Source organism: Nicotiana attenuata, unplaced genomic scaffold (assembly GCF_001879085.1).
Source record: "Nicotiana attenuata strain UT unplaced genomic scaffold, NIATTr2, whole genome shotgun sequence".
Taxonomy (NCBI): Eukaryota; Viridiplantae; Streptophyta; class Magnoliopsida; order Solanales; family Solanaceae; genus Nicotiana; species Nicotiana attenuata.
In genome coordinates, this window is record NW_017671835.1 from 202,476 (window position 1) to 229,359 (window position 26,884).

The window sequence follows — 26,884 nt, forward strand, 5'->3', positions numbered from 1 at the left end:
CAGGTCCATCCACTAGTAGCCAAGCTGGAGCACCTAGGACACAAGGGGCAGCCCCTGCACGCCCTTTGACAGTAGCAAATTTGTCTCAGCCGCGACTCAAGGCCGCTTTGCGGAGAGGCCACTAAACACGATTCCGGGAGGGGGATTGATATGAATGCACTCCAGCATAAATGCCCTCACATGTACACGGAGCTGCTAAGGCGGGGGCTGCAGGCCTTCATCAATGAGTCAGGGAGGCCAATGCAATGTGTGGCGGGAGTTTTACGCCAATCTGCCTGAGCATGACAACAGTGTGGTCACGGTATGCCGCAAGGCGTAAATGCATCTGTTGAGGCGATACGGATGGCATACCATTTGTCCCCTCCTGTGCCTGAGGCATGATGACTTCTATGAGTATGGACGAACCCACTAACGCGAATGGGAGAGATTCTTCGATGCCATTTGCATACCCAGAAAAGAGGTGGAATGGATTCAATACGGTGAGAAGTTTCACTCCTCAGTTTTTACCCCCTGAGGCGAAGAGCTGGTTGTATGTGGTTAACAGCCGTCTCATTCCGTCCAAAACACCATGGAGGTAAATGCACCCCGAGCCGCCTTGATTTTGGTGTTTCATGAAGGGTCTTGACTTTGATATAGCCAAAGTAATGCACGACGAGATGTTCGTTTGCTTCCCAGTGAGAAGGTTTGGGTTCTTTTTCCCCTCTCTAGTGACTCACTTTTGCAGGCAAGCTCGGGTGCCCGAGAATCTCCGAGTGGATGGGCTAGTACAAAATGGTCTCAAGGTCCGACCTAACAAAGGCACCACGGCGACAAAGCCAGCAACATCAGATGGAGCGGATGAGAGTGGCTCTGATGACTCGGAGGAAGGGGTGGCCAATCAGATGAATGTGGAGGGCGCAACACTTGCCCATGAGCCCAGTACAGCAGCTGCACCACCGTCCGGAGCAGCCTCATCTTCAGGAACTGCTAGAATGTCCCATTTTGCAGCGTTGGAGCAGGATTGTGGCTGGTTGCGCTCTTCCGTGACTGAGTTGGGTACTCGTGTAGACGCAGTGGCTGCCCAGCAAACGAAGTCTGAGAAAAAGTTTTTAGGCTGGCTGAGAGCTTTGGGGGCGTGCGTGCCATGTGAACCCGACATTGTCTCCGACCAGGAGTGAGCATTCAGGGAAGTTCCTTTACCTTACTATTACTTCACTTTCTTAAAGCCATGGGGACATGTCTTCATTTTTAAGTGTGGGGGGGGGATACTTCAGTGTATATATGTAGTTGTATAAATCGTATGTATGCTTGTTTTAGTTTTATTTTGTTTGGTTTTGACAGTTTTAATAATTAGTAAGTGTTCATTAGTTAGGTCATTAGTTCCAACTAGGTAAGTGGCTTTGTCCCGACGACGGATCTCTTTCGGCGGGGTTCTTGAGGGACTAAGTCGATTATTCAAAAAAATGGAAATATGAAGACTCTTCCTGATGACGGATCCCTTTGGACAATTTTCTTGAGGAAGTTAGTCTAGAAAAATACCAAAAAAAGAATTTTTAATTTTAGGTAGTGTAGTAACTCCCCCTTGGTTTTTTCTTTGGGCCACGGTTCTTTTTCCAAGGGTTTTAAACTTGAACCGGGTATAGGTAGATTTTTTTTTGTTATTTTATTTTCTTTTTGATTTGTAGATTAGGTTAACGGGCTACGAGCTAGAAAATCAAAGAGAACCTATAACGTCGACACACACTGAACACAACAGAAACTAGAGTGTAACGCTTAGTCTTATTGGTTGAATTTCACTAAAGTGCCTTAATTTGTTTGTTTTCTCACTGACTTGAATACTCATAATGGAGTGTCTCGATGAGTTGATCTGGAATGAGTCATATGCCATGTTGGGTGAGTTTTTGTGTAGTCCATGTGTTGTACTTGTGTCTAGAACTTGCCCGGTATGTGAGTCGAAGCGAAATTTTAGGTGATGTCTTTGATCTTTTTGAGCTTAACTGCTTACCACAAATAAATTATATCCCTAGTTATCCCTTTTGAGCCTGTAGACTTTATTTGGCACCCACATTACAAGCCTACATCCTTTTTGTTCTTAATTGGCATTGTTTTGATCCCTTTTCCTCTTATAAGCACTTTAATCGTGAGATGAGCGCTAAAAGAAGTAAGAAGGAACTAAGAGTGAGGTGGCTTTTGAGTGGAACCAATGAAAGAAAGAAGAGTGCACTTATTCTGTAAAATAATACACCACTAGCGAAAATTTGGAAAAGAAAAACAAAATCTGAAAAAAAAAAGAGATAAGGAAAAGTGAATAAATTGTTGTCCTATTCTTTGCTAGTGCGAAATACATTAAGGTAGTGCTTAAAGAGAAACGGAACCATTGTGGGAGTAATTTTTGTTGAAAAATTGAAGTTGGGATTGAAGAAATTGGCTTAAGTTATCATGTGATGTGTTTAAAGTGCTTGGGAGGTTGAGTCATCTATTCCTAAATATATCCTACCCTTCCTTAGCCCACATTACAACCATGAAAAAAGTCCTGATTGATTTTAGATCGAGCGAGCCTACATTAGTAGAGATTTACATTAAGGGTAAGCTTATGGTACCAATTGCATGCATGTGACTTCTTTTGTGAGTGTGAGCGATTTTCTTTGATATATATGAGCATGAAATTTCGAATGCGTGGATGATTTTATTTTCTTAGCTGTGATTGTGAGGGCATGTGACTCGTGAAGGAAAAGCAAGTCTTGGCTTCTGTGTAGAGTAATTTGAGAAAGTGTAAATATTGCGTGGCACTTGAGACTCGACCTGTGAGGCTGAGATTGTTCACTACTAGGCGTAGCATATGTGAATTGTTCTGGGTGTAATGCGTTAAGGGAATTGTTGATGTGAATGAACCCTAGAAGAGTATAGTTTGATTGCTCGAGGGACAAGCAATGAATTAAGTGTGGGTGTGTTGATAATAGGCTAAGTCTTAGGTGATTTCGCGATTTTTTATGCTCCCGCTTGATAATGTTTCAATGTCATAATATGGTTAAATAATGAAAAATGGGCTCTAATTGTGAATTTTACACATTGCAGGATGGTGAGCCCATATGATGCCTTAAAGTTGTGATTGGAGTTGCATTGGAGCAAGAAAGACCCCTCGGAGCTGAGTGCGCGCAAAGACGAGACAAAGAATTGAAGAAAAAAAATGGCCTGAACTAGCGCGAGTCTAGCGCGTTCGCGCTAGTCCAGAAGCGGAGGCAGAATGTCAGGAGACTAGCGCGAACTTTAGCGCGAACATTAGTGCGTTCACGCTAGTCCACAGTTCCGGAAAAGGTCTTTTAGGGGCAAAATCGAAAATCTGGAGGAATTTTCACTTAACCTATATAAAGTCAAGCTCGCCCAAGGAGAAAAATATGAAGGTTTTCATAGTTTAGTGCAAGAAACATAGAGGCAAGGAGGAAAATCCAACATTCAAGTTCTTCTTTTCTTCTTCTTTGTTTTACGTTTTTGAATGAAATTAAACATTAATTGAGATGAACACGTGCTATGAGTGGCTAAAACCCATTGTTCTAGGGTTCATGGGTGAAACATGATTGTTTGTTGTTCAGTGTTTAATTTAACAAAGTTGGTCATATTAGTTGTTTATTTAATTTTGTTCTCAATTATTTTGCTGAGTAGCTAAACAGTGAAATACTATCTACGAATCTAGAGTTGAACTCGAAAGTGGGAACTTTGATTGCAATAGAATTAAATAGAGCAAGTTCTTGAACCTGGGGCATCGGGGGACGGATTCTCAATTAGGATAGACATATACTAATTGCCTTGCTTGGTTGAAATACAGAACTGTAAACGCATTCTTGTTAATCTTAACTCCATAGACATATAGGCATTGATTAATTTGAATAGGCGAGTAAGGAGTCGAAAGATCCTTACGAGCATTATCAACCCTGTCAATCAATAATCCAGATAAATCAATTAGTTATTTTAAGCCAAAGAACGCAACATGACTGTTACCTAACCCGTGACCCTGGAATATTCTTCCCTATTGATTGTTTATTCGAATTGCTGTGTGTTTTAGTTGATTATTCTAGTATTTTAGTAATTGATATTTTTAGGTAGTAAATTAGAGACAACTATATTTTGTGAGAAATCTCTTGGATCAATAAGTTAATTGAGTTTGAATTAGTCAAAAGTTAATCACAAGTCTTCGTGGGAACGATACTCTACTCACTACTTTATTACTTGACGATCACGTGCACTTGCGTGAGTGTTTTGTCGCAACAGGGGAGACTAGCCATCAAGAATTGATCAACTACAAGTTCTGTTTAGATTAGAGTATTAGGAATTATCCCCCTTTATCATTACGGTAGATTGACCTAGTGGATATTTATTTCATTCATAAATAATATTGCTTCTCTTTTGCTTTACATTGCGACTTTTTATCTTAGTTGCGTTTATAATTATTAGCTTTACGCGCTTGCAATATAAAAGATTCATATCTTGTTGTGGGAGAGTCCAAATAATGAACCGTTTGATTATTGAAAATTAGACTTCAATTATCTAAAACATATCCAAAACGTAGGATCGAACACCTTCAGCATCGCGCCAGGATAACATTTTGAAACCAACTTTAGATTCCACCATGTTGAAAATTTCAGATTTGCGCAGTCTAACAAAAAATTGTATCTTGGTGTAGAAACGTCAATTGTGCACCGTTTGATTTCTTGGAAACAAGACTTCAAAATAAGACATATTCAAAATTCGGAATCAAAACACTTTCAGAATCGTAAGCAGATATTATTTTGAAACTAACTTTAAATTCTGACATGTGATAGTTTCAGAATTTGTGCAGCTTCCCCAAAAAAATTGTATCTTTGTATAGGGAACCTTGAAAATCATGAACCATTTGATTTTTTGGAAACCAAACATTCAAAATCTAAACCACATCCAAATTGCAGATTATTAATACCTTAAGGATAGTTCAGATAATATTTCAAAGCAACATAGAGAATTCTGACACTGTGACGATTTCAAACTTGCGCGACTTCACAAAAATTTTATATCTTGATGTAGGAACGTCGAAATCACTAACGGTTTGATTTCTTGAAAACAAGAGTTCAAAATTAAAACATGTTCAAAACATAGGATTTAATACCTTAAGGATAGTTTCAGGGTAGCATTTCAAAATCAACATCAGATTTTGATATACCGACAGTTCGAATTGGCACGACTTTGCCAAAACTTTTATGTTCTGATATGGAAGCCTCGGGATCACAAGTCGTTTTTCTTGCTATCAATAGAAAGTTAAGATCTCCATTCTCACAAATATCTTAGGTTCAAGTCTTACTGAATTTGAACGTTGCGCCAAGAAATCTTTATTCTTATACTTGTGTTCCTTTTATGATGCCTCTCTTCTCTTCCCTTTTTTAGGGCAGTGAGCGGATATGCAGACCAACAAACTTGAAGGTTATGTGAACATGAAGACATAGCAAATCCCCAGACTTCAATGCAAAACACTTTATAGCCTAAAAGACTATAATCATTTCATTGAAGGACACAATTTACTATAGCGGCTTGCCCCCTTTAAATCAAATGGGATCCAAAGTTTAAACAGAAGAATGGTATCTCAGCTCGATTTTCAAGTGTTGATTGAATGGATTACATTTCATCGTACTTCATTCGAGCAAACTACTACGAATTACGTATCTTTTGAACTTGCGACTGAAACTCAGGATTAAAACTGTAAGCTGCCTACATATTCTCGGTGAAGATGATCAAGTCATACCGTAGTTCAGAATGGGTGATTTTTTTATGTCTACTTTTGCCCAGGCCGCCTCTTTCGCATATTTTCAACCTAGCAAACATTTTTATTTATTTATATTTATATTTTTTATTTTTTTATGTCCTAACTTTTGTCTAGGCCGCCTCTTTCGAGGTTTTCAACCTAGCGGACTCTTTTTGGGCCATACACAGTTTAGACTCATGCGGGCCAGAGTGTAGGAACATGCAGTTTAGGCTCATGCATCAAGTGAGCGTTGCAACTTCAAGGATAATACTTATTCAAAAAACTTTGCCATTGGATAGGCCGATTCTCAGGCCATCTGCCATCACCAGCTTGTAAGCCCCCACTTGAATAAGCTTTTGTACGAAATGTCCTATCTCATTTTGAAGCAAACTTCCCTACCGGTTTATGGAAAGTAATAATGGGTCTACGTATGACAAGGACTTGATCTCCTACTTGAAAGGATTCTTGGGGAGAACTCTTTTATTGAAGGCACGAGACAATTGAGCCTGATAACATTCAAGATATGTTGAACTTTCCAACCTCTCTTCATCAAGAGCCTCCAACTCTGCTAATTGAAATCGAGCATTTTCTTCATCAGTATCCCTTTTGAATAGTTAATCGTAATGAAGTATTTGATGCTCAAGTGGCAATGCTTCGACTCCATAGACAAGTGAATAAGGGTCGCTTGTGTTGGTTGTGTGAGTTGTCCTGTATGGCCACAGAGTTTCTTCCATACGGTCATCCAACTCGTTTGGATTTTGGAGACGACTTTCTTTAACAAGTTGCATAGAGTCTTGTCGAATGCCTTAGCTAGACCATTGGCGCATCATTGTACATAGAAGAGTTTCGTTGCTTGAGGCCAAAGAGCTCACAAATCTTGATTCATTCAACCTATTGTCGAATGGTTACCATTCTCATTATTATGTAATGAGGAATGCCAAAGCAATAGATTATGTTACTCGGATGAAACTTGCACATTTTCCTTCTTACTCTTAAGAGCAACAACTTCAGCCCATTTTGAAAGCAATCAATTGCAGCCAAGATGTATACGTGCCCACCAGAGGACTTTGGCAGTGGTCCAACAACATCCAAACCCCAAGCGTCAAACGACCAGGATGCAACAGTCGGGTGCAACACTTCGGGAGGCTAATGAATAAAATTTGCATGAAATGGCAAGCCTTGCATCTTTCGAGCGTAGTCCAAGCAATATTTTACCATCATATGGCCAATAATATCCATCCTTTTCATATGGAAGTGGAGCTTTTGTCCGGACTGTTGTGATCCACATACCCCAAAATGCACTTCTTGCAAAGCTTGAAGTGCTTCATCTTCCCCCTAAGCATAGCAAGACTCCCTCGAATGATCTTCTGTATAGGGTATCTTTGTAGTAAAGGCAGCATGGTGCACGACGGCGGATTTCAGTCCTTCTCCTCGGATTTTCTAGAAGTATCCCGTAGCTCAGTAATCGATAATGGGTGTCGCCATTCTTCCTTCTCAGTTTCAGAACAGCGACAAGATGCTTGAGTTCATTTTCTTCACTTTCACCCTCATTTGGTGGTGGTACTACCCATTTTTGGCAGGTAGTAACTTGCGCTTGATCTGGCAGGGTTAACGATGAAGCTAGGGCAGCTAAAATCAGCCTTCTTGTTTTCTTTCCTAGGCACATGTTGAATAGTCACGTCACCAAGCCACCCCATTAATTTTTTAGCATGATCATGATATGGCGTAGTTCAGGTTTCTTGACCTTGTAACTACCTAAAAAGCTGGTTGATCATTAATGAGATCACCAAATACCTGAAATTACAACCGCTTCATTTCGACAACCATTTCAAGACCAAGTTATTAGTGCTTGATACTCAGCAACGTTATTAGAGCAGAGTTGCATTCAATGTAAAAGAGTAGGGCAGAACTTCATCTTGAGAGGTGACAAATACTGCGCCAGCACCAGCTCCCCTGCGATGTGCAGCACCATCAAAGTACATTCTTCCATGGAGGTTGAACTTCAATGACCATTGCGTCCTTATCAGGTAGTTTGTCAGTTAGCTCCCAATTATCAGGTATAGGGTGATCTGCCAAGAAGTCTGCTAAGCTTTCCTTTTATAGCCTTTGAGGGATGTACACAATTTCAAATTGTTTGAAACTGGAGTACCACCTTTGCTAGTCGATCACTAAGGACGGGTTTTGACATCACAAACTTGGGGAATTTGACTCTAGAATTAAGACGCACGACATGAGCTTGAAAGTAGTGCTTCAAATTTTGGATTGAGAAGACTAGTGCCAAACATTAACTTTTCGATTGGCGAATAATTCAGCTCATTTTGGTTCATCATCTTGCTTAAGTAGTAAAGGGAGTTTTCTTTCCCTTCACTATTTTCTTGGGCCAACAGCGCTCCAACAGACCTTTCTTGTGCTGAAATATATAGTATCAACGGCTTTCCAGTATAGGGGCTGCCACAACTGGAGACTTCATCAAGTAAGTTTTGATGCTTTCAAAGCATAGCTATAAGGTTGTCCCACTTGAAAGCAATGCCTTTCTTCATGAGGCGACTGAATGGTTGGCACCTCCTGTTTGACCAAAAAAAAAAATAATCTATTGGTTAAACTAATTAATCAGTTATTAGAGCGGGTTAATCCTAGTTAAAGCTAATATCTTCAAAATCTAAGGTATTGGTACGAAGGATAGAAGCAGTGAAGATATGAGTTAATGTAATAATAATAAATGCACCCAATGTAATAATGTGCATGGAGCATCAAGTATTGGATAATAATAAGTGGCAATAAATGTAAATAAGGAGTGAGATTCACCCAATATTGAATGGGGTGAATGATTCTTCCTTTCTGACAATGACGAATGACAGGAATGTGCGAGAAATATTGAGCACTTTCTCGGATTTTGGTGGAAATGACAATAGATAATCTAAAAGGGTCGAATCTCTCCAGAAAGTGTTCTTGTATTTATCTAGAGAACTGACTTTTCAAAAGCGTTCTTATCATATAAATATTACCTGCCTTTTTGCCTTATCTCCCATTTATTTATATGGGATATTCCCAAAGATCCTAAAAGTACAAACAGAGAGAATATTTTCCACTTGTAGATCCCAATACAAAAACTAATCGTTACTACTATCTGCTCTACTCGACCTCGGTCGTGGTTGACTGCTTGGCGACTTATTCTGTTGATCACTGGCCGACCTCGGCCACATTGCCCATGATAAGTTACAAATTACTCACAATTAATACTTCTTCGTGCTGAATTTTTTCGGTCAGATTTCGACCCATATCAGTTAGTTCCTCCGCTTATCGAGGTCGTCCTTATGTCGACCTCGATGAGCGGACTTCTTCAGTCGTAGTCGAGGAATTCAGATGGCCAGGTCGAGTAGTAAAGATCACGATCGAGATGGTAACTTAGCGCTTTTGCAGGCCACAGCTTATCGTGACGTTGGTTCAGACTGACGTCACAACACCCATGCGTCATTACTACGTATCTTCCCGATTGCCGGTGCGTTGCTTTCTCGGGCCCCTATCATTTCGATCTGTGTGTATCAGCGTTATTTTCTCGATTGGGTGCTTGTGTTCTCTATAAATAGGGATTGGGAACCCCTTGTATGATCCTTTATGTTTTCTAGCATTTGAAACTAGCATTTGAACATGCATATTTCCTCCTTTCTTCATCTTCTTCTTCTTGTATTCTCGCTCCCTTGCTTCCATTTTCCACCTTTGTTTCTCCTTTCTGATTTGGGCTACTTCTGCTTTCTTCTACCTCTTTTTTGTTCGTATCTCTTGAATTCTCAACCAACAAGAATGGTTAATACACCTCTTGCATCTGATGGGGGTTCCTGAACCAAACTCACTAGCAGTTGAGAATGCCCCTCATTAGATGATGTTGTTGTCGCTGCAGAGGATGAGAGTTTTCCCACCATGGAGGAAATCATCCTTCGTAATTCAGGCTCCAGGTCGGACTTCTCGAAGTCACCTGCGGATGAAGCCTGAGCATGTGAAGTCCGAGATGGAACAACCCATCTTGCCGAGCTTAGGCCAAATACAACATCCCTGCTCACAAAGATCTGGTCCAGCTGGGAACGACGTAATCACATTCATCGTTCCTAGATATGCGCATTTTACGCGTTACCCATCCTAAGTAGCTAGCTCTCCCTCTTCCCCCCGTTGGTGGAGGGAATTCTGTCTGCTCTATTGGCATATCTTGGTCCGGCCTAGCTTCCCCCTATATTATAAACTTTCCTTATGTTGATAAAAATACGCGGAGCTGGCCAACCGCGGGGATCTACCATCCGCCATCTGCTACACCTCTTCACAAGCTTTCACAGGGTACCGAGATACACCTCCTTCATCGTGGGACAAGGGATTTGGTGGTAAAGGAATGGCGATAAGGCAAATCGTCAGTTTTGGTTTACTTTCTTCTACATTAGATTGAGCACGTGGTGGCGAAACCCTAGTGGATTCCCCAAGCGTGGAACTTTGCCTGTAAGTGTTTTTTGCTAACTGATTGCTTGTCGTCTCTCTCGGATTGGGAAAAAACCTGTTTTCTTTCCCTCTTTTTTTTTTTATTGTTTTGGGCAAGGGCGAGAAGGAGCCTACTACATTGGTTCGCCAACATTCGCGGACTGGGTGAGTCAAATTCTACCACACATGGTGGGGAATTCGCGAATGGTCGCTCGTTTCAACAAGAAGTTGGACGTAAACCCTTCTTCGACTAGGTAAGTCCATTTCAATCTTATGTTGCTTCGACTTTTTATGGCGTTTTCTTTTTTCACTCCCTTCCGTCGTTGTAGGTAGAGTATCGTTTAACTTATGTTTTCTCTGTCAGGTCGGAGGGCTGCAGAAGAGTGAAAGGCTTCCTACCCTCGCTTTTCCGTTTTTAGTCGGGGTGCATTGACGGATCTTGCTCGTTGCGACTGCAAGCAACCCGTATCGTCTGTTTGCTCTTCCCAGACCTCGGCCATGCCCTTCAGTAGATACTCGACTTCTCCCATTATTTGTACTTAAGTGGAAAGAGTCAACGGCGAGCAAGGAGGAAGCAGTTCCTGCTAAAAAGGAGGAGAATAGAAATTAGCGGCGAGACAGTAGGGAACGAAGGGTTAACAAGGGGTGATCCGAGCTGATCACGCCGCATCTTGAGGGGCAGTGTGGCTTCGAAACACTGAGGACTTCGCCCCCTTCAGATGTAGTAGTTTCTCCCTTACTAAGGTCGCTCAGGTCGGGCCAGATGCTCGAGCATTCCTTCCTCTGCCAGAGAGAGGGAAGGTGTTGGTGTAGGTTGGATATGAGTTCCTCCGACATCGATCCGAAGAGGTCTGGATGTTCAATGATGGGTTCAACTCGGGTGGAAGTGAGACGGGAAGGGGACTGCCCGCACATAGTGATTTGAGCTCACCGTGATTTTGTTGAAGATACGGAGAGTGTTGGTCCCTTCTTTGGGTTCCCCTACCTCCAGCACCAAAGACAGGACTTTTGCGGACATCCGACGATGCGGCTCTGTCCCTGGCATCTCTAGAATGGCTTTTGCGGGTAAGTTCTTGTTCTTCGGGTTTTCATACCTTTCTCCTTTTCTTTTCGTTGTTTGTTTTCACTGACTTCTTTTCTGCCTTTTGCCTGTTCATCGAACCCTTATTTGGAGATTTGAGTTGCGGGCCCGCCGAGGAAAAGAAGAAGGGCCATTTTCAAAGAGAATTGGAAGTCAAAGTATAAAAGAATTACCGTGCCAAAGTATCGCGAGATCTGCCTCGGATTCGGTGTCGCGACGGTAAACTTCCAGTCTCTCAGGGATGAGTTAAAGCAGAAGGGATGACGAGCTCATGAGGCGTCTCATTTGGTTAATGTCGTTGAGCCGATGGAGGCGCTATAGAGCCAAAGAGGACGAGGCTCGAGGTGAGTAGGGGGCGTGGCTGAGTTGTGCTGATCTTCAGGCTCAAAGTGGCATCCATGCGGGGCTGAACTTGAGCAGAGGTCGACCACGTCCAATGACTTGAGTGATGAGTTGATCGGAGAAGACGGCAGAGTTGGATAGTCGAGGAGGCCAGATTGGTGGCTTTGGCAAAGGTGGCTTCATTGAGGAGTTCATCCGCATTCTCAGATCTGAACGCAATGAGTGAAGCGGAGGCGACACGTGCTTAGGGAGGCAAGGCTTATGAGAGGGTTTGGCGAGCTTTGAGGGAGAGGCTTCAAACTTGAATGATTAGCTCGCGCTCTTGGGCCAAAAAGGCGTAGCTATTGTGCTCAACCGTCCTTTTATCCACACTTCCTCTTTAGCCCGCCCATTGTCTACCAAGCTTGTAAATTACCTCAGAAAACTTCCCATTGCGGCTTTCTCTCACAAGACATATAATTGGTGGTGATAAAGATTCTCCACAGGATCTCCCATTGGGAAAAAGCGGGCACGTGACATAGACCAATACAATGTGCAAATCCTCCAAAAAATTCGATCCTTCATCTAGAAGAGGCGTTACGGATATCATTCTACAAAATCCGGGGACGTTCTTGGTAAAACCCAGATTGACGACCCAAATAATGGCGGGCCTATTATGGATCATAATGAATGCGTTATTCATACCTCAAAGGGAGGTAACTTAAAGCGTAAGCTCATGAAGTAATTTGACTCCAAACTCCTGAGCGCCACGTTATCCACATAAAAAATAAGGATGAGAATTAGTTAACATTGTTTTGGTGTCCAAAACTATATCCTCTCCATCTGTGGATGCGTTTTCTTGCATCCTTCTGGTCAAAAGTACTCGCGGGCTCCTCTCCTGAGTATGCCCACCAATCAAATGGATAGATGGACCCCTTAGCAAGGTGGATAATGGGTTTTGAGGTTAATGTGAAAGCAACCGTAAACATAATGGATGGGAAAACAAACCTTGACTTGATCAAGTTGGGAAGAACAAAAATCTTATAACATGATAAATACTCGCCAAAACTGGAATCGCAAGGCTTAATTTTTGACCGCTTCCCATCATGCTTGCCATCTTAAAAGTCTCGGACGGAATAAAGTTCTTCTGCATTATAAGGAAAACACGAAAGTACATAGGCAATATGTAAAGGAAGGCTGCTATATATGTTTCATCTTTCTTGTCAAACCTCACCCTAAAGCTTGGAAAAACATAGCTTCTTGATCCTCGACCACTAGTTGCTCGGGAATAACTCCCTTAGGATTATGAGTCGACTTTAGGGCGTGCGGATTACTTTTCCTTTTCGCAAGTGGGGAAGGTATTATATATTAAAGCTTTTTTATTATCAAAAAATTGTCCATTTGCTCAAGGATACCTTTTGGTTAACACCCGTACCTTCCTCCTAAGGGATGGAAGGCAGCAATATAAATACTCGCAAGATTGAGAGAATAAATTCTCATCTATTTTTCATTTCTAAAACATGTGAGTTCCCATGTCTTAGGTACCCACTTCTTTGTATGGAAAACCTGCAAATCGGCAAACCTCACAAGAATATATAAGTCCCAAAGAGAGATAAATAGCTCCCTAGGCTGATGTAAGAAGTGTGTTCGTCTTGGCCACCAAGCCTCACAAAATGCTTGCAAAATGTTCGAGTTTCAGTCATAGTGAAAAAAGCGGAGACGATAGACAGCATCATAAAATCTTTGTTGTACACAGGGTTTGTTGGCTTCCACCAGAGTACATCTTTTAGCCCACTCCCCAATATCCTTGGAATATGACGAATACTCGCCCTGTTACTGTATTTTCCCAACGTACTTCTCCTTGGAATTATGCGACACTTCTAAGTTTGGAAAGGTCTAGCAATGTTTACGTGGCGACGGATTGGCGCTTGGAGAACCACATCTTGTTACAATGGATAGAAGTAGACTTGTGCTCCAAGGTCCAGTTTTCTACATGAAGCGGGTTCCTCAAGAGGCCATGAGGCTGCATTAACCGGCCAGCTGTGGGGTGTGAACCAAAAAGCTGGTTTTGTTCTATGCCATCTTTGTCTCGATTATGAGATATCTAAGTTTGGAGGAAAAGCGAGGTATTGTCTCTGAAATTTACCATCTCTTCGGGCTGCAAAGGACAAAAAAAGAAGAAAGTCATCAAAGTCCAAATCAAGAATATTAGGATGGTACAAAGGCTCTAAATGGATGAAATGGCCTCCGATTTTTCGGGGGGGATGAGTATCCATCCCTTCACACCCTGAGAGTAATCTCTTCAATATTCAGACGGGGGATGATGTATCCATCCTTCATACCTTGAGAGAGTAATCTCTCCGATATTTCGCCAGCCACCTAATCTTCCGATATTTGAGCCACCTTGAGAGTTAATTTCCCCAATAATTCGGACCCACCTTGAGAGTAATCTCCTCCGTATATTCGAAGGCCACCTTTGAAAGTAATCCCTTCGGTTCTTCGGGCGGGGATGAGTATCCATCCCTTCTAACCTGAGATAATATCTCTGATATTCAAGCGGAGGATGATATCATCCCTTCACACCCTAAGTAATCCCTCCGGGTTTCGGGTGGACGAGTATCCATCCTTCACACCCTCAAAGTAATCTCTCCGGTATTTTCGAGCGGGGTTATGAATACCCGTTCTTTCACACCCTAAGGTCACCATTTCATGCAAAGAACTTTTTCCTATTATTCTTGACCTACAAAAAAAAGAACGAAAAAAGAAGCAAAAGGAAGCGCAGAACAAAAAGAAAGTATATTACCTTAGCAGTTAGCGCTTCCTAATGGTAGCCTGAGAATGATGCAACTGGTGCGATGCAAAATTATGTATGACAATCACTGTAAAGGATAAGATTCTTTTTCATATCTTTCTCATGTAGTATTTGGCTTTCCTTTTGGAATATGACAAAGGCGTAAGTTTGCCACCACATTGTTAGCTCACATGAGCCAATCATGTGAATTCTTTTTTACCTTGGAAAAAGATCCTGATCGTAAGTCACGGCAATTAAAGTCTCAATTGCTACGGGTAAGCAAAACTTATTGAAATTGAGATAGGAAGCTACTTAATTTAAGGAAATACGTAAATCTTTTCTAAAGTAAATGAAAGAATTTTCTTAAGTCTTGGTAGGTTGGCATATCTTTAAGAACAAGTTACGTTCAAACACAAGGATTAAATTATGTTATGTTTGTTTCAAGAGTTTGTCTTTGAGGTTCTAGCAATCCTACGCTAGAGTAAGTCTTGAAGTAGGCATTTGTGGCGGTATAAAATTTGTGAAAAATAATTTATAAGTTCATTTGGATTTTATGCGACTTTAATAAATGGAATTCTTACATTCTATACACTATATGAAACTATATACCCTCCCTACTCAAGTTTTACTATAATTACATTTATATACCCATTACCATATGTACATTTTAAGGAATTAATTGATAATACAATTAGTTGTCTAAAATTAACATACTTTCACTCCCCCACGTTTCTCTCTCCACATCCCACCCCCTCCCCCCACGTATCTTGCACCCACCCACGATTCCACCATTGACAACCATTAAAAAGCTTTGAAACTTTGGAAATTCGAAATTTGGATTTTCAAAAAACATTATTTGTTTGAATTGGATGTTGTTTGCAAAAATTGCGGAAATTCTCTCTAGTCTCTCTCTATCTCTCAATCCCTAATTTACAGTAATGTAAAGCAATAGGAAAAGAGAAGCCAGCAATTCCACCATAACTGCCATTAAAAAGCTTTTGAAGCTTTAAATTCGAACTTGGTTTACAAATATCATTATTTGTTTTGGATTGGGTGGTTGTTGCAAACAATGGGAATATGGTTTGCGAGTTTATATCTCAATTTTGATTGTGGGGTTTTGGTGAAGATATAGACTTGTAGATAAATGCTTATAATATATAATTACGTGTATTTGAAATTTGTTTTACTATTGTATAAATCAGATACAAATATACAAAAGAAATTTGTATAAATTTGTATTTAAGTTGTATGTTATTGTAGTTGTTATTTAACTTGGATAGAGTTTACATTCTTCTTCTTTGCTTTTTTCACTTTTGGTATGTATATAATTTTACCAGTTTATTTCACTTTTCGTATTTTGCAACCTTGGTCTGTATATAAAGTTACTTTCTGATGTATATATTCATCCCCTCTTATGTATATTCGTTTAAATCCCCTACTATACATATTCATTTTATTTTCCGCATTTTTCTTTCATAGCTTCTTACTTTATTTTCATAGCTTCTTATTTTGAGTTTTGCGTTCAATAAGCCTTTGATTTTCTTAATGCCACGGTTCTTTCCAAAGGTGGAATTTGTGTGAACCGGGTGGATCTTCCCGATGATGGATGGCATGACAACCTTCTTAAGGGTTTGAGTATGTTTTCTTTTTGTTTTTGTGTGAATAGTAGCTAGTGAGTAATAGTGCCTCAGGCAAAGCTTCACTTGGGCCTAACACATTTGCCTTTGATCTTATGATCAAAAACAAATTGGTGTGTATTGGATGGTGACAGTTGTGACCTTGAGACTCTTGTGTTGGCCGATAATCATTAAGTGGTTTTTCGGGACCATTTGTGTTGCTCAAATCTTAGCTAAGGTTGTTGTGGGCCCCCGACTCTGTCTCTTTAGCAATCCTATAGCTTGTGTGGTGAGAATTTGAATTGCAAGTCCAAGTCCTGTGCCATTGAGTCTAGAACTTGCCCTGAATGTTTGTCTAGGCGAAATACTAAGTGTAGTTTGACTTGAGAAGTGATTATAAGCTATCCTTGATCCGAATGTTATCTTGAAAACATCCATAGCCTACCAATGATAGTATCCCTAGTCAACCCCTTTGAGCCATAGCCCTTTTTCTTTCAAAGACCATGATACAAGCCTTTACCCGTTCTAAAAAGACCCGCTCTTGGCACCGGATCTTTCCTTAGCACAAGGAAAAAGCATAAGTTTGGGGGGAGAGACGAGGAATGCAACAAAGTGGTAAAAGGCACAAAAATGAAGAAAAGGAAAGGCAGAAAGAAAATCAAAAAGTCAAAAGGAATGAACAATGTAGATGAAGTGAAGAGATTCAATAAAAGTAAAGAAACGAAAGGTGTGGAAAGTTTAGAAAGGAGAAAAAGGTTTGAAATGAACAAGAAAGAGTGACAGTGTGTCTCTCTAACCCCTAAGAAAGAAGTAATGACTCAGAAAGTCAAGAGAATGTGTGCCAAAATGAGGCAAATGAAGTGCTTAAGGAAAGATGAAACCTACTTAGACCAAATATTTCCTACCTTGAACCAAAAGCCTTCATTGCATCCCCACAAAAGCCCTATATGATCTTGAGTTGAATGAAGCTTACATTAGTGGTGACTCACATAAGGGGCAAGCTTATGGTACTTAGAGCCGGACTTCTGACCTTTCTTTGAGAGAGATGAGTGTGTTTTCCACAATCCTCATTCTGAGTGCTACAATCTAAAAGTGAGGTCTTGCTTAAGGATGAGTGAGGAGTATGAGTTTGGGTTCCACAATGACATAAGTAGTAGAAAGAGTCTCCTTGATGAGTTGAGTCAATTCTTAATGCTCTTGTGTCGCACTAAAACCATGGTGTTTAGAAGGTTGAATGTTGTTAATGATTCATTTGAATTGAGGGCAATTGTTAGTCCCAATTGATGCTAGATGTGGTCACTTTAGGTAGCTGAATTTTCTTGGTTTTATTCTTAAGGAGGTGGGACTTATTTTGTTTGCTTGAGGACAAGAAAGAGCTTAAGTTTGGGGGAGTTGATAACTAGTGATTCTAGTTTATTTTATACTCCTTTTTGCTTGAGTTTTGGATTAAAAATGTATACATGTAATCCCGAAAGCTTACATGTAGTGCTTGTTAGCAGTGTTTGGTCAAAAGAAGTGACAAGAAGTCAAAACCAGCTCAAAAAGGAGTGAAACCTGCACAAGTGCCGAGGAGAAGTCAAAGCACCGCTGCAGCATAAAATCCACTGCGGCTGCAACAGACCCACCGCGGCCGCAGTCCAATTAGTACGGTCCGCAGTGGCAAAGATCAGAGAGGATGCTATTTTGGAAGTTCAAGCAACGCGGTCCGCGGTTGAGTTTTCACGGCTGCGGTAGCCTCATCGCGGTCGCATTCCATTTGTTGCGGTCCGCGGAGAAAGGATTCAGAGAATGTGAAGTTTGGAAGATTCAAGACATCGCGGCCGTATTCCATCGCTCGCGGTCCGCGGTGAAGCTGATAATAGGCTAAGTCTAGGTGATTTGGCGATTGTTTATGCTCCCGCTTGATTATTGTTTATGCTCCCGCTTGATTATGTTTCAATGTCATAATATGGTTAAATGATGAAAAATGGGCTCTAATTGTGAATTTTACACATTGCAGGATGGTGAGCCTATATGATGCCTTAAAGTTGTGATTGGAGTTGCATTGGAGCAAGAAAGACCCCTCGGAGCTGAGTGCGCGCAAAGACGAGACAACGAATTGATGAAAAAATAGCCTCAACTATCACGAGGTCTAGCGCGATCGCGCTAGTTCAGAAGCGGGAGGTAGAATGTCAGGCTACTAGCGCAAACTTTAGCGCGAACATTAGCGCGTTCGCGCTAGTCCCAGTTCCGGAAAAGGTCTGTTAGGGGCAAAATCGAAAATCTGGAGGAAATTTCACTTAACCTATATAAAGTCAAGCTCTCCTAAGGAGTAAAATATCATGGTTTTCATAGTTTAGTGCAAGAAACATAGAGGCAGGAGGCAAGGAGGAAAATCCAACATCAAGTTCTTCTTTTCTTCTTCTTGTTTTTTTATGTTTTGAATGAAATTAAACATTATTGAGATGAACACTGCTATGAGTAGCTAAAACCCATTGTTCTAGGGTCATGGGTGAAACATGATTGTTGTTGTTCAGTGTTTAATTTAACCAAGTTGGTTTATTCATATTGGGTTGTTTATTTAATTCTGTTCTCAATTATTTTGATGAGTAGCTAACAGTGAAATACTATCTACGAACCTAGAGTTGAACTCGAAAGTGGGAACTTTGGATTGCATATAGAATTAAATAGAGCAAGTTCTTGAACCTGGGCATCGGGGGACGGATTCGCAATTAGGATGGACATATACCTAATTGCCTTGCTTGGTTGAAATACAGGAACTGTAAACGCATTCTTGTTAATCTTAATTCCATAGACATATAGGCATTGAGTTAATTTGAATAGGCGAGTAAGGAGTCGAAAGATCCTTACGAGCATTATCAACCCTGTCAATCAATAATCCAGATAAATCAATTAGTTATTTTAAGCCAAGAACGCAACATGACTGTTACCTAACCCGTGACCCTGGAATATTCTTCCCTATTGATTGTTATTCGAAATTGCTGTGTGTTTAGTTGATTATTCTAGTATTTTAGTAATTGATATTTTTAGGTAGTAAATTAGAGAGAACTATATTTTGTGAGAAATCTCTTGGATCAATAAGTTAATTGAGTTTGAATTAGTCAAAAGTTAATCACAAGTCTTCGTGGGAACGATACTCTACTCACTACTTTATTACTTGACGATCACGTGCACTTGCGTGAGTGTTTTGGTCGCAACAAGGGGAGACTAGCCATCAAGAATTGATCAACTACAAGTTCTGTTTAGATTAGAGTATTAGAATTATCCCCCCTTTATCATTACGGTAGATTGACCTAGTGGATATTTATTTCATCATAAATAATATTGCTTCTCTTTTGCTTTACATTGTCCGACTTTTATCTTAGTTGCGTTTATAATTATTAGCTTTACGCGCTTGCAATAAAAGATTCATATCTTGTTGTGGGAGAGTCCAAATAATGAACCGTTTGATTTATTGAAAATTAGACTTCAATATCTAAAACATATCCAAAACGTAGGATCGAACACCTTCAGCATCGCGCCAGATAACATTTTGAAACCAACTTTAGATTCCACCATGTTGAAAATTTCAGATTTGCGCAGTCTCAACAAAAAATTGTATCTTGGTGTAGAAACGTCAATTGTGCACCGTTTGATTTCTTGGAAACAAGACTTCAAAATAAGACATATTCAAAATTCGGAATCAAACACTTTCAGAATCGTAGCAGATATTATTTTGAAACTAACTTTAAATTCTGACATGTTGATAGTTTCAGATTTGTGCAGCTTCCCCAAAAAAATTGTATCTTGGTATAGGAACCTTGAAATCATGAACCATTTGATTTTTTGGAAACCAAACATCAAAATCTAAACCACATCCAAATTGCAAGATTTAATACCTTAAGGATAGTTTCAGATAATATTTCAAAGTCAACATAGAATTCTGACACGTTGACGATTTCAAACTTGCGCGACTTCACCAAAAATTTTATATCTTGATGTAGGAACGTCGAAATCACTAACGGTTTGATTTCTTGAAAACAAGAGTTCAAAATTAAAACATGTTCAAAACATAGGATTTAATACCTTAAGGATAGTTTCAGGTAGCATTTCAAAATCAACATCAGATTTTGATATACCGACAGTTCGAATTGGCACGACTTTGCCAAAACTTTTATGTTCTGATATGGAAGCCTCGGGATCACAAGTCGTTTTTCTTGCTATCAATAGAAAGTTAAGATCTCCATTCTCACAAATATCTTAGGTTCAAGTCTTACTGAATTTGAAACGTTGCGCCAAGAAATCTTTATTCTTATACTTGTGTTCCTTTATGATGCCTCTCTTCTCTTCCCTTTTTTTAGGGCAGTGAGCGGATATGCAGACCAACAAACTTGAAGGTTATGTGAACATGAAGACATAGCAAATCCCCAGACTTCAATGCAAACACTTTATAGCCTAAAAGACTATAATCATTTCATTGAAGACACCAATTTACTATAGCGGCTTGCCCCCTTTAAATCAAATGGGATCCAAAGTTTAACAGAAGAATGGTATCTCAGCTCGATTTTCAAGTGTTGATTGAATGGATTACATTCCATCGTACTTCATTCGAGCAACTACTACGAATTACGTATCTTTTGAACTTATGCGACTGAACTCAGGATAAAACTGTAAGCTGCCTACATATCTCGGTGAAGATGATCAAGTCATACCGTAGTTCAGAATGGGTGATTTTTTTATGTCTACTTTTGCCCAGGCCGCCTCTTTCGATATTTTCAACCTAGCAAACATTTTTATTTATTTATATTTATATTTTTTATTTTTTATGTCCTAACTTTTGTCTAGGCCGCCTCTTTCGAGGTTTTCAACCTAGCGGACTCTTTTTGGGCCATACACAGTTTAGACTCATGCGGGCCAGAGTGTAGGAACATGCAGTTTAGGCTCATGCATCAAGGAGCGTTGCAACTTCAAGGATAATACTTATTCAAAAACTTGCCATTGATAAGGCCGATTCTCAGGCCATCTGCATCAACCAGCTTGTAAGCCCCCACTTGAATAAGCTTTTTGTACGACATATGTCCTATCTCATTTTGAAGCAAACTTCCCTACCGGTTTATGGAAAGTAATAATGGGTCTACGTATGACAAGGACTTGATCTCCTACTTGAAAGGATCTTGGGAGAACTCTTTTATTGAAGGCACGAGACAATTGAGCCTGATAACATTCAAGATATGTTGAACTTCCAACCTCTTCTCATCAAGAGCCTCCAACTCTGCTAATTGAAATCGAGCATTTTCTTCATCAGTGATCCCTTCTTGAATAGTTAATCGTAATGAAGGTATTTGATGCTCAAGTGGCAATGCTTCGACTCCATAGACAAGTGAATAAGGGGTCGCTTGTGTTGGTGTGTGGTGAGTTGTCCTGTATGGCCACAGAGTTTCTTCCATACGGTCATGCCAATCTCGTTTGGATTTGGAGACGACTTTCTTTAACAAGTTGCATAGAGTCTTGTCGAATGCCTTAGCTAGACCATTGGCGGCATCATTGTACATAGAAGAGTTTCGTTGCTTGAGGCCAAAGAGCTCACAAATCTTGTTCATCAACCTATTGTCGAATGGCTTACCATTCTCATTATTATGTAATGAGGAATGCCAAAGCAATAGATTATGTTTACTCGGATGAAACTTGCAACATTTTCCTTCTTTACCTCCTTAAGAGCAACAACTTCAGCCCATTTTGAGAAGCAATCAATTGCAGCCAAGATGTATACGTGCCCACCAGAGGACTTTGGCAGTGGTCCAACAACATCCAAACCCCAAGCGTCAAACGACCAGGATGCAACAGTCGGGTGCAACACTTCGGGAGGCTAATGAATAAAATTTGCATGAAATTGGCAAGCCTTGCATCTTCGAGCGTAGTCCAAGCAATATTTTACCATCATTGGCCAATAATATCCCATCCTTTTCATATGGAAGTGGAGCTTTGGTCCGGACTGTTGTGATCCACATACCCCAAAATGCACTTCTTGCAAAGCTTGAAGTGCTTCATCTTCCCCCTAAGCATAGCAAGACTCCCTCGAATGATCTTCTGTATAGGGTATCTTTGTAGTAAAGGCAGCATGGTGCACGACGGCGGATTTCAGTCCTTCTCCTCGGATTTTCTAGAAGTATCCCGTAGCTCAAGTAATCGATAATGGGTTGTCGCCATTCTTCCTTCTCAGTTTCAGAAACAGCGACAAGATGCTTGAGTTCATTTTCTTCACTTTCACCCTCATTTGGTGGTGGTACTACCCATTTTTGGCAGGTAGTAACTTGCGCTTGATCTGGCAGGGTTAACGATGAAGCTAGGGCAGCTAAAACATCAGCCTTCTTGTTTTCTTTCCTAGGCACATGTTGAATAGTCACGTCACCAAGCCACCCCATTAATTTTTTAGCATGATCATGATATGGGCGTAGTTCAGGTTTCTTGACCTTGTAACTACCTAAAAGCTGGTTGATCATTAATTGAGAGTCACCAAATACCTGAAATTACAACCGCTTCATTTCGACAACCATTTCAAGACCAAGTATTAGTGCTTGATACTCAGCAACGTTATTAGAGCAGAGTTGCATCAATGTAAAAGAGTAGGGCAGAACTTCATCTTGAGAGGTGACAAATACTGCGCCAGCACCAGCTCCCCTGCGATGTGCAGCACCATCAAAGTACATCTTCCATGGAGGTTGAACTTCAATGACCATTGCGTCCTTATCAGGTAGTTTGTCAGTTAGCTCCCAATTATCAGGTATAGGGTGATCTGCCAAGAAGTCTGCTAAGCTTGTCCTTTTATAGCCTTTTGAGGGATGTACACAATTTCAAATTGTTGAAACTGGAGGTACCACCTTGCTAGTCGATCACTAAGGACGGGTTTTGACATCACAAACTTGATGGGATTTGCTCTAGAATTAAGACGCACGACATGAGCTTGAAAGTAGTGCTTCAAATTTTGGATTGAGAAGACTAGTGCCAAACATAACTTTTCGATTGGCGAATAATTCAGCTCATTTGGTGTCATCATCTTGCTTAAGTAGTAAAGGGAGTTTTCTTTCCCTTCACTATTTTCTTGGGCCAACAGCGCTCCAACAGACCTTTCTTGTGCTGAAATATATAGTATCAACGGCTTTCCAGGTATAGGGGCTGCCACAACTGGAGACTTCATCAAGTAAGTTTTGATGCTTTCAAAGGCATAGCTATAAGGTTGTCCCACTTGAAAGCAATGCCTTTCTTCATGAGGCGACTGAATGGTTGGCACCTCCTGTTTGACCAAAAAAAAAATAATCTATTGGTTAAACTAATTAATCAGTTATTAGAGCGGGTTAATCCTAGTTAAAGCTAATATCTTCAAATCTAAGGTATTGGTACGAAGGATAGAAGCAGTGAAGATATGGAGTTAATGTAATAATAATAAATGCACCCAATGTAATAATGTGCATGGAGCATCAAGTATTGGATAATAATAAGTGGCAATAAATGTAAATAAGGAGTGAGATTCACCCAATATTGAATGGGGTGAATGATTCTTCCTTCTGACAATGACGAATGACAGGAATGTGCGAGAATATTGAGCACTTTCTCGGATCTGGTGGAAATGACAATAGATAATCTAAAAGGGTCGAATCTCTCCAGAAAGTTGTTCATTGTATTTATCTAGAGAACTGACTTTTCAAAAGCGTTCTTATCATATAGAATATTACCTGCCTTTTGCCTTATCTCCCATTTATTTATATGGGATATTCCCAAAGAATCCTAAAAGTACAAACAGAGAGAATATTTCCACTGTAGATCCCAATACAAAACTAATCGTTACTACTATCTGCTCTACTCGACCTCGGTCGTGGTTGACTGCTTGGCGACTTATTCTGTTGATCACTGGCCGACCTCGGCCACATTGCCCATGATAAGTTACAAATTACTCACAATAATTACTTCTTCGTGCTGAATTTTTTCGGTCAGATTTCGACCCATACAGTTAGTTCCTCCGCTTATCGAGGTCGTCCTTTAGTCGACCTCGATGAGCGGACTTCTTCAGTCGTAGTCGAGGAATTCAGATGGGCAGGTCGAGTAGTAAAGATCACGATCGAGATGGTAACTTAGCGCTTTGCAGGCCACAGCTTATCGTGACGTTGGTTCAGACTGACGTCACAACACCATGCGTCATTACTACGTATCTTCCCGATGCGGTGCGTTGCTTCTCGGGCCCCTATCATTTCGATCTGTGTGTATCAGCGGTTTATTTTCTCGATTGGGGTGCTTGTGTTCTCTATAAATAGGGATTGGGAACCCCTTGTATGATCCTTTATGTTTTCTAGCATTTGAAACTAGCATTTGAACATGCATATTTTCCTCCTTTCTTCATCTTCTTCTTCTTGTATTCTCGCTCCCGTTGCTTCCATTTTCGCACCTTTGTTCTCCTTTCTGATTTGGGCTACTTCTGCTTCTTCTACCTCTTTTTGTTCGTATCTCTTGAATTCTCAACCAACAAGAATGGTTAATACACCTCTTGCATCTGATGGGGGTTCCTGAACCAACTCCACTAGCAGTGAGAATGCCCCCTCATTAGATGATGTTGTTGTCGCTGCAGAGGATGAGAGTTTTCCCACCATGGAGGAAATCATCCTTCGTAATTCAGGCTCCAGGTCGGACTTCTCGAAGTCACCTGCGGATGAGCCTGAGCATGTGAAGTCCGAGATGGAAACAACCCATCTTGCCGAGCTTAGGGCCAAATACAACATCCCTGCTCACAAAGATCTGGTCCCAGCTGGGAACGACGTAATCCACATTCATCGTCCTAGATATTGCGCATTTTACGCGTACCCATCCTAAGTGAGCTAGCTCTCCCTCTTCCCCCGTTGGTGGAGGAATTCTGTCGCTACTATGGCATCTGTCCGGCCTAGCTCTCCCCCTATATTTATAAACTTTTCCTTATGTTGATAAAATACGCGGAGCTGGCCAACCGCGGGATCTCCATCCGCCATCTGCTACACCTCTTCACACCAAGCTTTCACAGGGGTACGATGATACACCTCCTTCATCGTGGGACCAAGGGATTGGTGGTAAAGATGGACGATAAGGCAAATCGTCAGTTTTGGTTTACTTTCTTCTACATTAGGATTGAGCACGTGGTGGCGAACCCTAGTGGATTCCCCAAAGCGTGGAACTTTGCCTGTAAGTGTTTTTGCTAACTGATTGCTTGTCGTCTCTCTCCGATGACCTGTTCTTCCTCTTTTTTATTGTGCAGCCGAGAAGGAGCCTACTACATTGGTCGCCAACATTCGCGACTGGGTGAGTCAAATTCTACCACACATGGTGGGGATTCGCGAATGGTCGTCGTTCAACAAGAAGTTTGGACGTAAACCCTCTTCGACTAGTAAGTCCATTTCAATCTTATGTTGCTTCGACTTTTATGGCGTTTTCTTTTTCACTCCCTTCCGTCGTGTAGTAGAGTTAGTTTTAACTTATGTTTCTGCTGTCAGGTCGGAGGGCTGCCAGAAGAGTGAAGGCTCCTACCCTCGCTTTCCGTTAGTCGGGTGCATTGACCGGATCTTTGCTCGTTGCGACTGCAAGCAAACCCGTATCGCTTGTTGCTCCTTCCCAGACCTCGGCATGCCCTTCAGTAGATACTCCGACTTCTCCCATATTGTACTTAGTGGAAGAGTCACCGCGCGAGCAAGGAGGAAGCAGTTCCGTTAAAAAGGAGGAGAATAGAAATTAGCGGCGAGACAGTAGGGAACGAAGGGTTAACAAGGGGTGATCCCGAGCTGATCACGGCCGCATCTGAGGGCAGTGTGGCTTCGAACACTGAGACTTCGCCCCCTTCAGATGTAGTAGTTTCTCCCTTACCTAAGGTCGTCGGGGCAGGCCGGCATTCCTTCCTCTGCCGAGGAGAGGGGGAAAGGTGTGGTCGTAGGTGGATATGAGTCCGGTCCCGACATCGATCCCGAAGAGGTCTGGATGTTCAATGAGGGGTTCACTCGGGTGGAAGTGAGGACGGAGGGGACTGCCCGCAACATAGTGATTGAGCTCGACCGTGATTTGTTGAAGAATACGGAGAGTGTGGTCCCTTCTTTGGGTCCCCTACCTCCAGCACCAAAGACAGGACTTTGCGGACATCCGACGATGCTGCTCTGTCCCTGGGCATCTCTAGAATGGCTTTGCGGGTAAGTTCTTGGTTCTTCGGGTTTTCATACCTTTTTCTCCTTTTCTTTTCGTTGTTTGTTTTCACTGACTTCTTTCTGCCTTTTGCCTGTTCATCGAACCCTTATTTTGGAGATTGAGTGCGCCCGCCGAGAAAAGAAGAAGAGGGCCATTTTCAAGAGAATGGAGTCAAAGTATAAAGAATACCGTGCCAAGTATCGCGAGATCTGCCTCGGATTCGGTGTGGACGGTAACTTCCAGTCTCTCAGGGATGAGTTAAAGCAGAAGGATGACGAGCTCATGAGGGTCATTGGTAGATGTCGTGAGCTCGATGGAGCGCTTAGAGCCAAAGAGGACGAGCTCGAGGTGAGTAGGGGGGTCGTGGCTGAGTGTGCTGATCTTCAGGCTCAAGTGGCATCCATGCGGGCTGAACTTGAGCAGAGGTCGACCACGTCCAATGACTTGAGTGATGAGTTGATCGAGAAGACGGCAGAGTTGGATAAGTCCGAGGAGGCCAAGATGGTGGCTTTGGCAAAGGTGGCTTCATTGGAGGAGGTCATCCGCATTCTCAGATCTGAACGCATGAGTGAAGCGGAGGCGACCGTGCTTAGGGAGGCAAGGCTTGATGAGAGGGTTGGCGAGCTTGAGGGAGAGGCTTCAAACTTGAATGATTAGCTCGCCGCTCTTGAGGCCAAAAAGGCGTAGCTATTGGCTCAACC